Source organism: Scomber japonicus, chromosome 14 (assembly GCF_027409825.1).
Source record: "Scomber japonicus isolate fScoJap1 chromosome 14, fScoJap1.pri, whole genome shotgun sequence".
Taxonomy (NCBI): Eukaryota; Metazoa; Chordata; class Actinopteri; order Scombriformes; family Scombridae; genus Scomber; species Scomber japonicus.
Genome location: NC_070591.1, coordinates 27,018,456 through 27,031,544, shown reverse-complemented (window position 1 = coordinate 27,031,544; position 13,089 = coordinate 27,018,456). Strand labels below are relative to the sequence as shown.

General features: G+C 38.0%; 1 protein-coding gene across 1 annotated transcript in view; it reads left to right on the top strand.

Annotated features, from left to right (window-relative positions):
- Positions 1 to 13,089, top strand: part of LOC128373359 (inositol polyphosphate-5-phosphatase A) — a 142,828-nt gene that overhangs the window by 38,118 nt on the left and 91,621 nt on the right. The window lies entirely within an intron of this gene.

Sequence of the window (13,089 nt, the reverse complement as noted above, 5' to 3'; positions counted from 1 at the left end):
GTAAACTTATAAGAACTCTTGTAGCTGTGTCCTGCAGTGCTATATATGCAGTAATGACTTCTGGCTGCAGTTTAAGTACCATCATGTGTTTTCTCTCATTATTAAAAGTAGATTATTTGTGTTCTATTGTAATTTACAAACATAATTTCCTGTATGTCATAGTTTGAGTGAGTTTTTTCTGAAACACAAAAATAGATAATACACTTTAAGGACATTGGTTTTCATCATTACTAAAAGCATTAAAAGCATTCCAGACTTCATGTATTATACTGCACTTTTTAATATTGCAGCATCTGTTGCTATAATTTGTAATCTCCTTATTTCTCTTCATCATTTGATCCAGTTTCCTACATTATTAGTAGTGTAGATGTGCACTGAATTAACAGGGCTAGCATTTGTTTCTATAGTTTCATGCATGTCACTGGAACGTGGCCACAACCCTCGAGGCTAGTCCACGTGACTTTCTTTCTCAGATGAAGTCCTGTAGATTAAGTCCACTGAATACATGCGTCCTCTCTTTAGTGCAAAGTTCTGCTTCCACTGTGATCTACCAGCAAAAGCAGCCCTTTAGAAAACTGTATATTTATTAATGTATCTTCATTTTTGAACTGATCCTGCCTTTTAAAAAAAAAATCTTGCAGACTAATGTCGGGTGAAGCGGCTGTGACATTATTCACCCTGTTTTCACCCCTCTCCGCATGCATCGCTCTGTTCAGAAAGCAAAAAAAAAAAAAAGAAGCTTGAGCTCAGTCATGTTTCATATCTTACCTTTTCATCTACATAGGAACCCCTGACTAACCACAACTCTTTCCACTGGGGTAAGGGAAGTGAGGCAACTAAAACTCTGAAAGTCTGAAAGTGAGAGACAAGAGGAGGGTTGAGGTAGGGGCACAGAGAAAACACAGAAAACAGGTAGTTTCGAAATATAACCAAAGTTTTTCTCAACAAAACTGGATGTGGATACGGAAAAGCGACTTCAAAATAAAAGTATACATTCTGTATATGATGTTTCCATTACAGAGCCACCTCCAGAGGGCACATTCATGCAAGCTGGAGCAGCTCACGCTCACTGAAATTTAAATACATTTTGCTTATCTGGTCTAAATTATAATTACCAAAAAGAAGAGTTTAAAGCGTTATTATTCTGCAGTGATAGCACCCTCCATATTAGTGTGATCCATTAGGTGTGAATTTCTGGGCCCAGTGGCGGTAGTTGGATTTGGACAATATATATATTATATTTCTTTAATTTTAGCAGTCACACAGGCAGTTATTCAGTTATTGGTCTCTGTACATCATTTCAGAACCACAAATCATTGGTAAATATCTCATCAGTCATTAATAACTTCATAAATTAATCCTTAATGAAGCTTTCAGAGAGGGTTTTTATGCTCTTAGTTAATGGAGATATTTTTTAACAATCACTTTATATCATGGTCCAATGTTATATAACAGTGGAAACATAACGCTTTCAATCAATGATGAATAAACAGTATTTTTGAATTTTTAGAATACATTTAAGTCAGACAACATTTTTTTTTAATAAATTTGAATTTTTCCATGTTTGTATATTCTGGGTCACATGGGAATAAGTCGTCAAATGTCTGGCTATAAGGAAACTTTTTATGGTGTTTTTTTTCTTCTCTCAAATGTAAAAATGGGTCAAATTAGCCCAGGTGATTAGTCAACAGATAGGAAATTGATCTCCAACTATTTTGATAATTGATTCATTTTTTTAGTAATATTTTAAAGGAAGTTTCAGCTTCTTAAATGTGAATATTTCTGAGTTCTGTAGTCCTTGATGATACTGTAGTACTCTGAATATACAATATTTGGGTTGAGGACTGTTGGACAAAATGAGACATTTCAGGTTGCATCTTAGGCACAATCAACTGATTAATCAATACTGGAAATAAATGATATTTGAGCTTTAAAGTGACTCCATGACTCGGTATGTTAACTCCGCATCATGATTCAAATCACAGGTTGACATATAGAATACTGAGATTACAGTACTACCAGTAGCTGTGAGTTTTAATAGTGTGAGTGTGTAGGAGCTGCCAGTGACTCAGCAGGTGTTGTAAAAGCGCGAATGAAACTAACAGCTCACAGGAACCTGTGCTAACATCATCATTTTCCAAGTGGAAGCTAGTTAGCTTGCTAGCTTCCACTTTCTGAGTGGAATACATGCTTAAAAGCACGATGAGTTCCGCCCACGTTGAATGTTGCAAAGGGCAGATGTCTTATCGCTAATGGTACATTAGCAGCATCGGCTCTCAAATATCAGCAACTGTTAAGAAGGATGAAACTCTGAAGCTGTTTACACAAATACGTTCGAAAGCTGTTTTTTTATCCACTTTAAGAAAAATAAAAACACATGCAAAATAACTGCAGCGTCATTATAGTTTATATTTTCCTAACACAAAAAAGAAGAGAGGAGAATTTCAATTTCATTTCAACTTAAAAAAAAAGAGTGCATCAGTCAGGCCATCAGTACAAGTCAAATGTGGTAAGAGTTGATAAATGCAGAGAAAGGCTGAGACAAAAAGAAAGCAACATTGAAACAATACAAGACGCATAATGAAAGACTTGCAAGGAGAAATGAGGAAGAAAGACAAGATGAGACAGAGGATGGTGGTAGCTGTATCTCTAAATTCATCAGTGAAAATGACCAGAATCGAGCAGCTCTTAGTGTTTCTTTCCACTCCTCAGGCTAAATAGGCCGGTATCTATTTGTATGTGAGCGATAGCAGCGTATCAATGTCTGCACCATGAGGATTTACAATGTTACCCCTAACACTAACCAAACTTTACTGTCACTGACATGCCAAAACACGTTGATTGCCAGGTGATTCCATCCTGCATAAGGCGTGTATGTGTTTGTGTGGAAGCAGGTCCTGCTTACGTCTGTTGAGGAATTCCGTTTGCATTGTGGAGCGGGTTTACGTGCTCAAGAGGAAACTATCACATCTCCTAATGTCTGTGTAGTGAGAGAGAGAGAGAGAGAGAGAAAGAAAAAGATAGATGTTAGGCAGAGATAGAGACAGAGATAGAGAGAGAGAGAGGTGAGTAGAAATGCATCTCTCAGCGTTAGGAGGATATGTAAGGTTACACAAACACTTTCACCCAAAGACAAAACACTTACGGCCTGAGGTGATTTTTTTTTTTTTTTTTTCATCAGGAAGTGGTTTGACTTACTGTTTTCCAGTCGAGCCTCACTGTGTAGAAGTATTCTGTAACAACTGCATGTGAACCACACAGTGATAGTCCACTCATCACACCTGAATCCTGCACTGTAAGCATCATACTGAATAAATGAATAAATGAATGGAGGCAAAGTGTACTGTGGTTATGACTGGTACCATAAATTAAATGAAGTTTGTGAAATAAGTTAACATTGACCAACACTAAAGGACTTTAAATTTACCATAATATAAATCCACACAGCAGCACAATTATCTGACTGCATGACCAGCAATTACCACAAATAGCACTTCTCTGATGGCTTACTTATATTACACAGTGCCTGTGAGATAAGAATACTTATATAATATAATATATAATACTGTTTTTTTTGAAGAAATGTGCTTTTTTGGGTAGAAGTCTAACATACTTTACTTTAAGTGCTCCTCATATAGATGCAGAAAGATATTACAGTAAGTGCAAAACTATTTTAATACGTAGGATTTGTGCTCAAATTGATGTTGTTACAAGCTTAAAAACGCTTTGCAAGTCTAAGTTTCTGCCTGGTAAAGCCTTTTTGTGCCTCTCATTGCATGCACTGATTATAATTTGACTTCTCTGCAGACTCTTGCTGACCAATGCAGAAAGCCCAATCGTCCAATGTGTCTATGTGCACACCTATTATATAAAATGCAACAGCAGCTGGTGAGTAGCTGGAAGAAAGCGGTTAGTTGAGATCAGCATGTAAACCAAGTAAATAAGTGACACCTCAAACACTGTTAAGAAAAACACACAATGTTATTTACTATTCCCAGGAAGCACTGGTTGGTGGCTTGTTACTGAAAGTATTCCAGACTCACCCTCAAGACACACACACAGACTGCTACAGTTTGTTTGGCCTTAAGCTTATACAGGAATACTGTCAGTCACATATCCAAATATTGCCGCAAGGACACAGAAATGTATACTTAAATGACTTCACAGCAGTGTTTGTTATTACATGTCAAATTAGTTGATGAGAGGCACAACATGAATTGTTGTTTGTACTGCAGATGTTGTAGCATGTAGGGGAGATGGGTTTTTACTCATATAATGTGATCCAGGACTGATAACAAGACCACAAAGTAAATACAGATGTGGTGATTAGTTCCCTGGTAAATGCCAAACCAGTATGTTCCATGAAGTCTTTTTCTTCACATCACCTCAAATCAGCTGCCGTCAGTGTCTTATTAAAGGCTGAAGCATACTGAGGCTGACCTCATGACTCTCTTGTTTCACTCACTAGAATCTAAGTGTAGCTGCAGAGTGTACAGCTAAACTCTGCAGTGTATTTAGTGAGGCTCACTCCTACTAAAATATTAAGACACAGTGTAACCTACATTACCTTAAAGTCAAACTGAAATTTGAATCCTCACTTTTAATGTGAGGAAAAATCAATTATAATGAGCTGAAACAGTTGATTAATTCATTAGCTGACAGATGGAATGAAAGTCTATTTTTATTTTGAAAGTCGATTAATCATTGATGTTATTTCACAGGCAGAAAACCCAACCACTCCCTAGTTTCAGCTTCTCAACATGTGGTTTTATGTGATACTAAATTCAGTTTTGAAGAACAAGATTGGAACTTCCTCATGATGATTAATCAGTTAATTAGGAAACTAAGAGTCATGTGCAGCACTACTATACTAATACCGCAGCTTTTTTTGCATATTTTCCCATCTTTCAAAATATGGGTAAACATATTTCCGATGTATTGATTGAAACAGTATCTAAGCTACATAAGTGATTTATTGAATGCTATCGAACTAGGCTAACTAACAACTGAAAAAGTTGAGTGGGAGCTGAAATCACTGATGCGACTAAAGAAAGTTATCATATCGACTACCCAGCTGGTTAACTGCATGCGTGACCACTGGTATTTAAGTGATATGAACTAATCAGTAATATTTTTAGTGACAGCATGTGCAGATGTCGCATTAATCAAAATGAAAGTGAAATTCACTCCTTTAGAACCTGAATGTAGGGGCAAGTAAAAAAATGGTCAAAACAGTTTTTTATTTTCTTATTTCTTTACAAAATTCTTTAAATGTTGTCATGTTACCATATATTCTATATATATGGTGAGTCTGTTCTGGTTTCTTGTACTGTTCTCTGTGTGGTGCTGTAGTATCCTGTACAGTCGAGGGAGGAACAAACAGACGAGAATATCAATCTGAACTGTTTTCGCTGTGAGGTTTAGAAAAGGATTTTTACAGCATCACTCATAAGAAATACTGAAATTCAAGTGCTGCACTTTAGAGGATTACTTGAGTACCAAAAAAAAAGCCCTGCGAGAGGGAAAAAAACATAATGATTGTGCCAGTAGTTATATAATTTCCATACTGCTCTGTGATTTAAAAAAAGCACAGTTTATAAGCAGCATCATTGGAACACAGACAAATAATCTGAATTGCATTAGGCTTAATCTAACCAATACCAATCAATTCAAATATGCCTCTATTTCTGATTTATCCTGCAGTCTAGTTTCTGAGACCTCAATTCCACTTTTAATAGATTTTATGATTGTTTCTCAGGCCACAAAAATCTATAGGAAATCACTCACTTTTCCTCACAGTGTGTAAAGACATACTGAAAAAAGGAAGTTCTTTGTTTAGTGTCAGTGTAAGTCTGCCACACTGTACTGTCATTTTAAGGCCACTGTGTTTTCCTTTGTACTTTTGTTTGTGTGTTCCAGTTGGCGTTGTAGTTTTATTTGCGGTGTGTTATAATTCAGTGGACTCTAATTGATTTACTCAGACTGTTCCTGAGGCAGAACAGAAGGGCTAGAAAATGAACTGAGCGTCAGTTATGAGTTGACTTTCTTCTCTGTTCTTTGCTCAGCTTTGTATTGATAGGAGTGCAACTAAGTTTTTTTTTTTTTTCTTAGATGAAGCCAATTTTTGAGTGCTCTTTTTAAGAAAAAAGTTGGCCTAATTCAACTCTGCAGGTGTTGTTTGTGGTTTTTCTGTGCATCTGCAAGATGCTTTTGCAAGAAGTCTAATTTTTGGTCCAATTGTGTTAAATTCTTGTAAGAAAGAGGACCCTACCTCTCACTGCCATAGAGGAGAACTAGTTCTATGACAGACTTGAATAATTTGAGCCAAATTTGAATGTAAAATTGAAGTTTTATTTCATAGAAAGCCCTGTACTTTCTCTTTCCTTTTTTCATTTGCTACCAGCCTGGGTTAAAACTTCCAGTTGAATTTATTTTCAATCGGTACACTTGATCTTTTTTTAATCCGTAATTGATCTGAGTTGTGTAGTGAGACCAGGTGCTGCTGATTTGCCAAGGACAGTCACTTCTTTGACACAGATGTTGAATAGAGTCAGACTCATACAGCAGCATGTTTATACCCCACTTAATGTTTTTGTACATTGGGTGTAAACCAGATTCAGTAACTTTGTGCTAAATAGAATCAAGTGCTTTTTTGAAATCTATGAAGCACATATGTTTGTCAATTAAGGAGAACCTTCCCCACATTACTGTTCAAACAGATGCCTCGGTAATGATTTAAATCCACTATTCCAGACCTCAGGGAAGTAAAGAGTTTCAGGATGCTGATTGGAATTTTGGGTTTGTTTATTTCAGTCAAGGGGATTCTGATTTCCTTTTTATTTCCAATTCTGGTTCATTGAATTTTGTTATTATGTTGGTTTGATTTGTGTCTGGAAATCTTTGTGTTTCAAGAATGACTGACCCATATCTCCCCATTCTACAGGTTTTGATTATTTTACCCATAATATGTTATATGTTAAAATCAAATAGTCTCCTAAATTTTTTGCCTTATTCCTTAAAATTCTTGAATATATGTGGTGTCCAGAAAAGTATTAAATAGTGTCTGAATTTCATGGCTGCTGATTTTTGTTCAGGAACTCTTCTGTGCTGTTTTTGGCCCATCTGTATGATATCTTGATATTAAACAGCCTTCTTGGAGCTGTGGAGGTGTGGTAGTGTTTGTCTCTGTCCTTTTGATAAACTCAGTAATTTGGCTGTGGTCAGACAGAGGAGTCTACATCTGTTAGTTACCATGTAATCAGCTGTGCTATTGCCAAGAGCTGAGCAAAAACTATATCTATCTTGGATTTCCTCATAACCTACCATTGACAATGTACAGACCCAGACTTTGACAGAGCTACAGGACATCTCTGCCAATCCTCTTAACCTGGATGTCAAAGTTTTGTCCAAATAAATGAGTGTTACGTAGCTCTGTATTGTAGTCAGGTAAAGAACCAGGGCATGTGTTTAAGCACAGTTCCCTGGGCCTGGAAGCTGCAGATCAGCTCATGGGGGGAATATATCTTCATGATAGTATGGTGAGTCACTAGGGGGAATGTAGACAGCACATATGAACATGTCTGTTGGAGGGTTAATGACGCCTTGTTTTATTTTAAGCCTGATCTACAGCAGGTCTCCTGGGGAATAAAACTATAGTAAAGAATGGAAGGTAAGGCCATGCTTGACTTAAGACAATTTTAGTCAACTAAAAGTATAGTAATTATATGTATATGTATTTATTTATAACTAACTAGCTGATTGACTCATTTAATGAGCTAATTTGCAGAATATATCTTGCACCCAGATTTGCAGATGAATACAACCCTTCAGAAAGACCTCTTTAAAACAGATTATTACAGAGTATTATTGTGATGTCAGAGATGTTTTCCCCCCCAGTAATGACCAATAACAAATCGGATAATTCATTCAGCATAGGAAAAAGGAGAAGGAAAAAACCATAGCAATAATCACCTATGGTGATTGTTAAGTTCAGTCTCTGTGAGGCAGGCTGGCTGCATGTCCTTCAATGTCTTTGCAATGATGCTGTGGGTATCCTTGCTAAGGACATGGTTGTAGAGGCTGTGAATGTTGATGGCAGGGTGGGAGGCCGGATGGACGTTTGGCGGGGGGTACCAGCATTTATCCTCTGGATGGTGTAAGGAAAGAAATGGGAGAATGGCTGAGATAATGATCTTAGAGGAGGGGGAAGATCCATGTAGCCCTTTGTGTTTTTCTCTTCACAAACTCTGCTATCCTCTCCTGCTCTAGCCTCAGGTAATTACTACCTCTCTGTATTATAATGAGGTTAGACTGAGCAAAGGTGGACCATGTGAGCAGCAGAAAGGCGTTGTCAGTACTGGGCACTGGCCTGGTGTCAGTCAGGGTGGAGGTAGAGGACTGTATTTAAGAGTGAGGGTGGCTGTTGGTGGTGATGGAGAGTTGTTGTTGTTGTTGTTGTTGTTGTTGGCGTTGTTGGCGTTGTTGGCTGGCTCAAAGACTTTGGAGCTGCTTCTTTAGACTGAGGAGGTGCTCATAGCTTATTTGCAAAGTAGTGAGTTTTCTCCCTTTTTATAAATCTGCAGTCAGGACTCAGGGCCTCTGTTTTTCTCTCAGTATGTTTTATTTATGAGCTGTCTTTGCCTGGTGTTTGGCTCCTCAACAGCTCTCTGCTGCTCCCTCTGCTGCTACGTAGTTTAGCAAGCTACTTTAAACTAGCACAGGGATAGCCTTTGTATATATTTTATTTTATTATATATATTTTGAAATAAGAGTTTTGTGGATATGAAAGGTCTTATTTTACTACTCTACAACTTCACCAGAGTGAGAGGAAGACTGTTAGATTTTCCTAGTTTCCTAGAGCCTTCCCTCTTCTCTTCTTTTTCGTTAGCTTTCACGTTAGCCAAGTTAGCTTTCTCTGTGTCTTTCTACTGTTCTTGTCTTATATGATACTTTTCTTTGTGGTTTTCTTCTGAAGGTTTGTTCCCTTGCTGTTTTCCTGTCTTTTATGATAGTTTTTCCAAAATGTAATAGGTTTATATAAGTTTAAAACTATTCAATTTGTCATTCTGTAAAAGCGTCAGTGAAATATGGCCTCTTCAAGTCATTAATCACCAACCTGTCCTTTTTTTCCCCCTGAGTCTCTGTCAACTTTACTTTACTCTTCCTTGTAATTATTACTGTCACTGACATGCCAAAACACGTTGATTGCCAGGTGATTCCATCCTGCGTAAGGCGTGTATGTGTTTGTGTGGAAGCAGGTCCTGGTTACGTCTGTTGAGGAATTCTGTTTGCATTGTTTAGCGGGTTTACGTGCTCGAGAGGAAACTATCACATCTCTTAATGTCTGTGTAGTGAGAGAGAGAGAGAAAGAGAGAGAAAGAAAAACATGTTAGAGAGAGAGAGAAAGAGAGAGAGGTGTGCCCCTCTGTGAAGCAGGCAGGCCTGTAGCCTCATGCCAGCTCCGTGCTGCTGCCGGCTGACGTCATGGAAAGAAGCATCAGACTCTGAACTCGGTGCGGCTGGGAACAACCAGCAGTGACGGCTCGAGCTAACTACAATCAGCCACACTGCGCTAGTTCATCATGACCCCTCTGCACCACACAATACTCTCACTGTGTTATCTGGTCCACCAGATACTCATGAACTCTTACAACTATGATGCTTTTTTCCTCTGAAAAACCTGAGCACATTTTGGATTTATTGAAGTATAGCTTCTGCTTCGAGTAGAATTGGCATGAATCCAAAGGCTGTTTCACACAGGAAAACTTTGGTCTCACACCCAATAAAGTGAATCAGCATTGTTGCTTTAATCATATTGTGACATTTTGCCATCAGGAAACAGTTGTAGGTACTTGTGAAAGGGATATTACCCGTTGACACGGCAACAATCCCCAAATATTCTGCATGCACCACCGCTCTGAGGCAGCTATGCGCATTCCACACTCACTCAATTGTTGCTGACTTACAGGCTTGTAATGGAAAAGCTGTCTAATTGATTTATTTTTTAACTTTTTTTTTTGATGTGTCAAAACTAATCATGCCATAGTTCCGCTTTACCATTCTGGAAAATAAACAGTAAAAGCTGTTAAACTGGCTTTGACAGAGTTGCAACCGCAGCAAAAACCATTGTACAGGGTTGCCTGTTGGTACCTGCACTCCTCCTGCATATCTTTATTCTGTGCGTGTGTCTGGATGACTTGTGTATATTGTAGCTGTTGTATCTTGTTCTATTCAGCCATGCGGCACACAGACCGGTGAGGGAATTCCTTGAGGAAAAAAAAAGATTTTATGACACACCTTGATCATAGTTCATTTCCTTGTTTGCATCAGCTACTGCAAAACCTTCTCCAACGCCTTTCATGTTCTCTTTGTATCTTGGACTCAATATTGGACTCATTTTGCAGAGGCTGTTTTCTCCCGACAGACCCTCTTCATACCTGGCATGTTTGGAGCAGTTTAGACAAACTCCGTAGTGTAAACTTCAAAGTTCAGTTTATTTGGGCAGGTGAGAACAAACTGAACTGCACCGAAATGCCAGGAAACTGAGCTCTTTTTAAATAGCGGTACACGTTTGCAGCAATGATCCAAACCAATTACTGGAATCTACTGTTCAGTGTCATGTTTTAAATACTGTGAACAAACAAAGATTGATTCGCCCGCACTTAGTCATAAGTGTAAAGTGTTGTTTAACAAAATGAAACAGAGTTCATTCTATTACTCATTTGGTTATTTGCTCATGTGATGTGTTTAACTGCTATGAACATCACAGGAGGCAAATTACAGGAAAGAGTGCAGAAACATCCATTCAGCTAATGTTCAGTTTTGACTTTGCACATTTTCCCAAAATGTCAGTTGTCTGGAACACAAGTGACCAAAACTCACAAGCTGCTTGTGCATTTTTGGGAAATGAATTAAGTCCCTGGTTGATTCTTATTGGACTGTATGAATTTCAATGAAGTGAAAAAACAAAAGAACCCTCTAAACTGAGGTTTTAATCAAAGAGAATAATATCCAAACAGACTCTTGGATGTCAAATCATGGATAAATAATCAGATAGTTTACAGTATAAATGCCACTGCTGAAACTATTATTTTAAAAAAAAAAGGCTTAGTCATTGCAAAGTCTTTGGTTCTCATTTCCTTATTTCTCATGCCATGCCTGTGAATCCAATCAAATTCTACATCGGGACTCCCCCTCCTCCCCCGTCTCAGGATACCCCCGTCATTTACACGTACGCAAAGCAGGGTCATTTGCCTGCTCCTGTGCAATAAACTGGGTTAAATGGGACTCCGTCGCTGCAGCGTTAATGTAAACAGTGTTTTGCATTTCACCGCACTCGATTGAATAATCCCACAGCTGATTTGCATTGGAAACTTCTCTGGACTGTCACAGGCCAGTGATTATGTCAGGTCCCCACATCCCAGTCTTGTGATCTGTAAACTGCAGAAATGCGCAGCGTTGAAGGTCATCAGATAGTTTTTTGTTGCTTTAAAGGTTCAATCTGTAATTATATTACAGTTCCTGAACTCTCTGCTGAAGCCAGGCCTGCTTGACAATGTGATTGACATGGAAAAAATCCATTGGGGTTTATCTTTTTGTAAACATTTAAACTTGGATGGTCCACTAAACTCCAGATTTTATCCTAAAGGCCTGATATTCCCTGTATTATTTACACAGAATCTATTACGTGACTGAGTGTACCACAGTTAAATGGTAAAGTAAAAAAAATCCCCCCCCATGTACGTCAGCTCTCAGACTTCCCTGATCTCATTGAGTATTTCCCACCTCCAAATGGGAACCATGAAATAGGACTCAGGCTCTACTCATTAGTCCTCATCAAAGGGCCTCTCTGTCTGGTAGATGATGTTTGACACACAGTGCAGCTTTAGACCTCTATACTAGTTTATAAAGATGAGACACAAAGTAAAAAAATGCACCAACCTATATTGGCGTAAATTGCTTGGATTTAGAAGTATAGCTTTCTAGCTAGTCAGGAAAAGTGATTTGGTCCTGATTAATTAGAATCTAAGCTGTCATTTCTAACAAAGTGAGACAGTTGTGTTAGCTTGTGTTCTTTAGTGGAACCACTTCAAAAGTTCTACAGTCCAGCTGGTCGTTGACATGCCTCATCAAATCAACAAACATTTTTCCTATGGGAGGGGGCTTCACAGTGTGCATTGTTTGTGGTTAAACGGTTAAACTTCTCTAGAAAACTTTCTTTTTATTCATTTAAAAACACGTGTTGGAACTGCTTTAAATGCTTCAAATTCAAGTGACATTTCAATTGCATTTAGCTTTTACTCTCCAAATGACAGTTCAGCTGCTTTCATTGGATACACATAACTACTTTTGCTGAACGATTTATTGTCTCAGAAATAATTTTGATAAACGATATTATTGTCATTTGAAGATCATTTTATACCACTGATATAATGATAATATGATAGCATAATAATGCAAGGGGGGCAGGGGGTGGGATTGGAGGGGGCGCTACTACCTTTAATTCCATATAAGCGGTGCTGCTTGTGAGGAATGGAGGACACTACTTGCTTAGCCAATGTAACATGAATAGCCTCTTAGCTGATAATATGAAGTGTGGCAATATTGAGGTAAAAAAATGATTAAGGTCATGCCCATGTATCACGATAAGTCCATATATAGACATGATGATAATTATTGTATAATAAGTTAATAATTATTGTGACAGGCTTATTTACACATCCACTTGAACTGCATTCACCTCTCTTTCGTCAACTGACATTTTATTCATTTCTATGAATACACTTTCAGGTATGAAGTTCACAACTTCCACTGTTCATACATAATTTACTACAGCTGCTCTCAGTGTTTACATTTCCACAGCTGACACGGTTTATGCACTTGAGGTGTCAGTGATTTCTTTCAGGACTTTCCACTTCAACCAACTGACACTTTAAGTATAAATTTTCCAACTATGCATCGACTCAATCTTCAGCTCCTTTTAGCTCTTTCACTTCAACTCTCACTTCATTCGATTACACTTAAGTTTTTTCACTTTGACTTCACCCATTCCTCACACTTAAACTAAAAAGCCAAATTGGTTCCGCACTT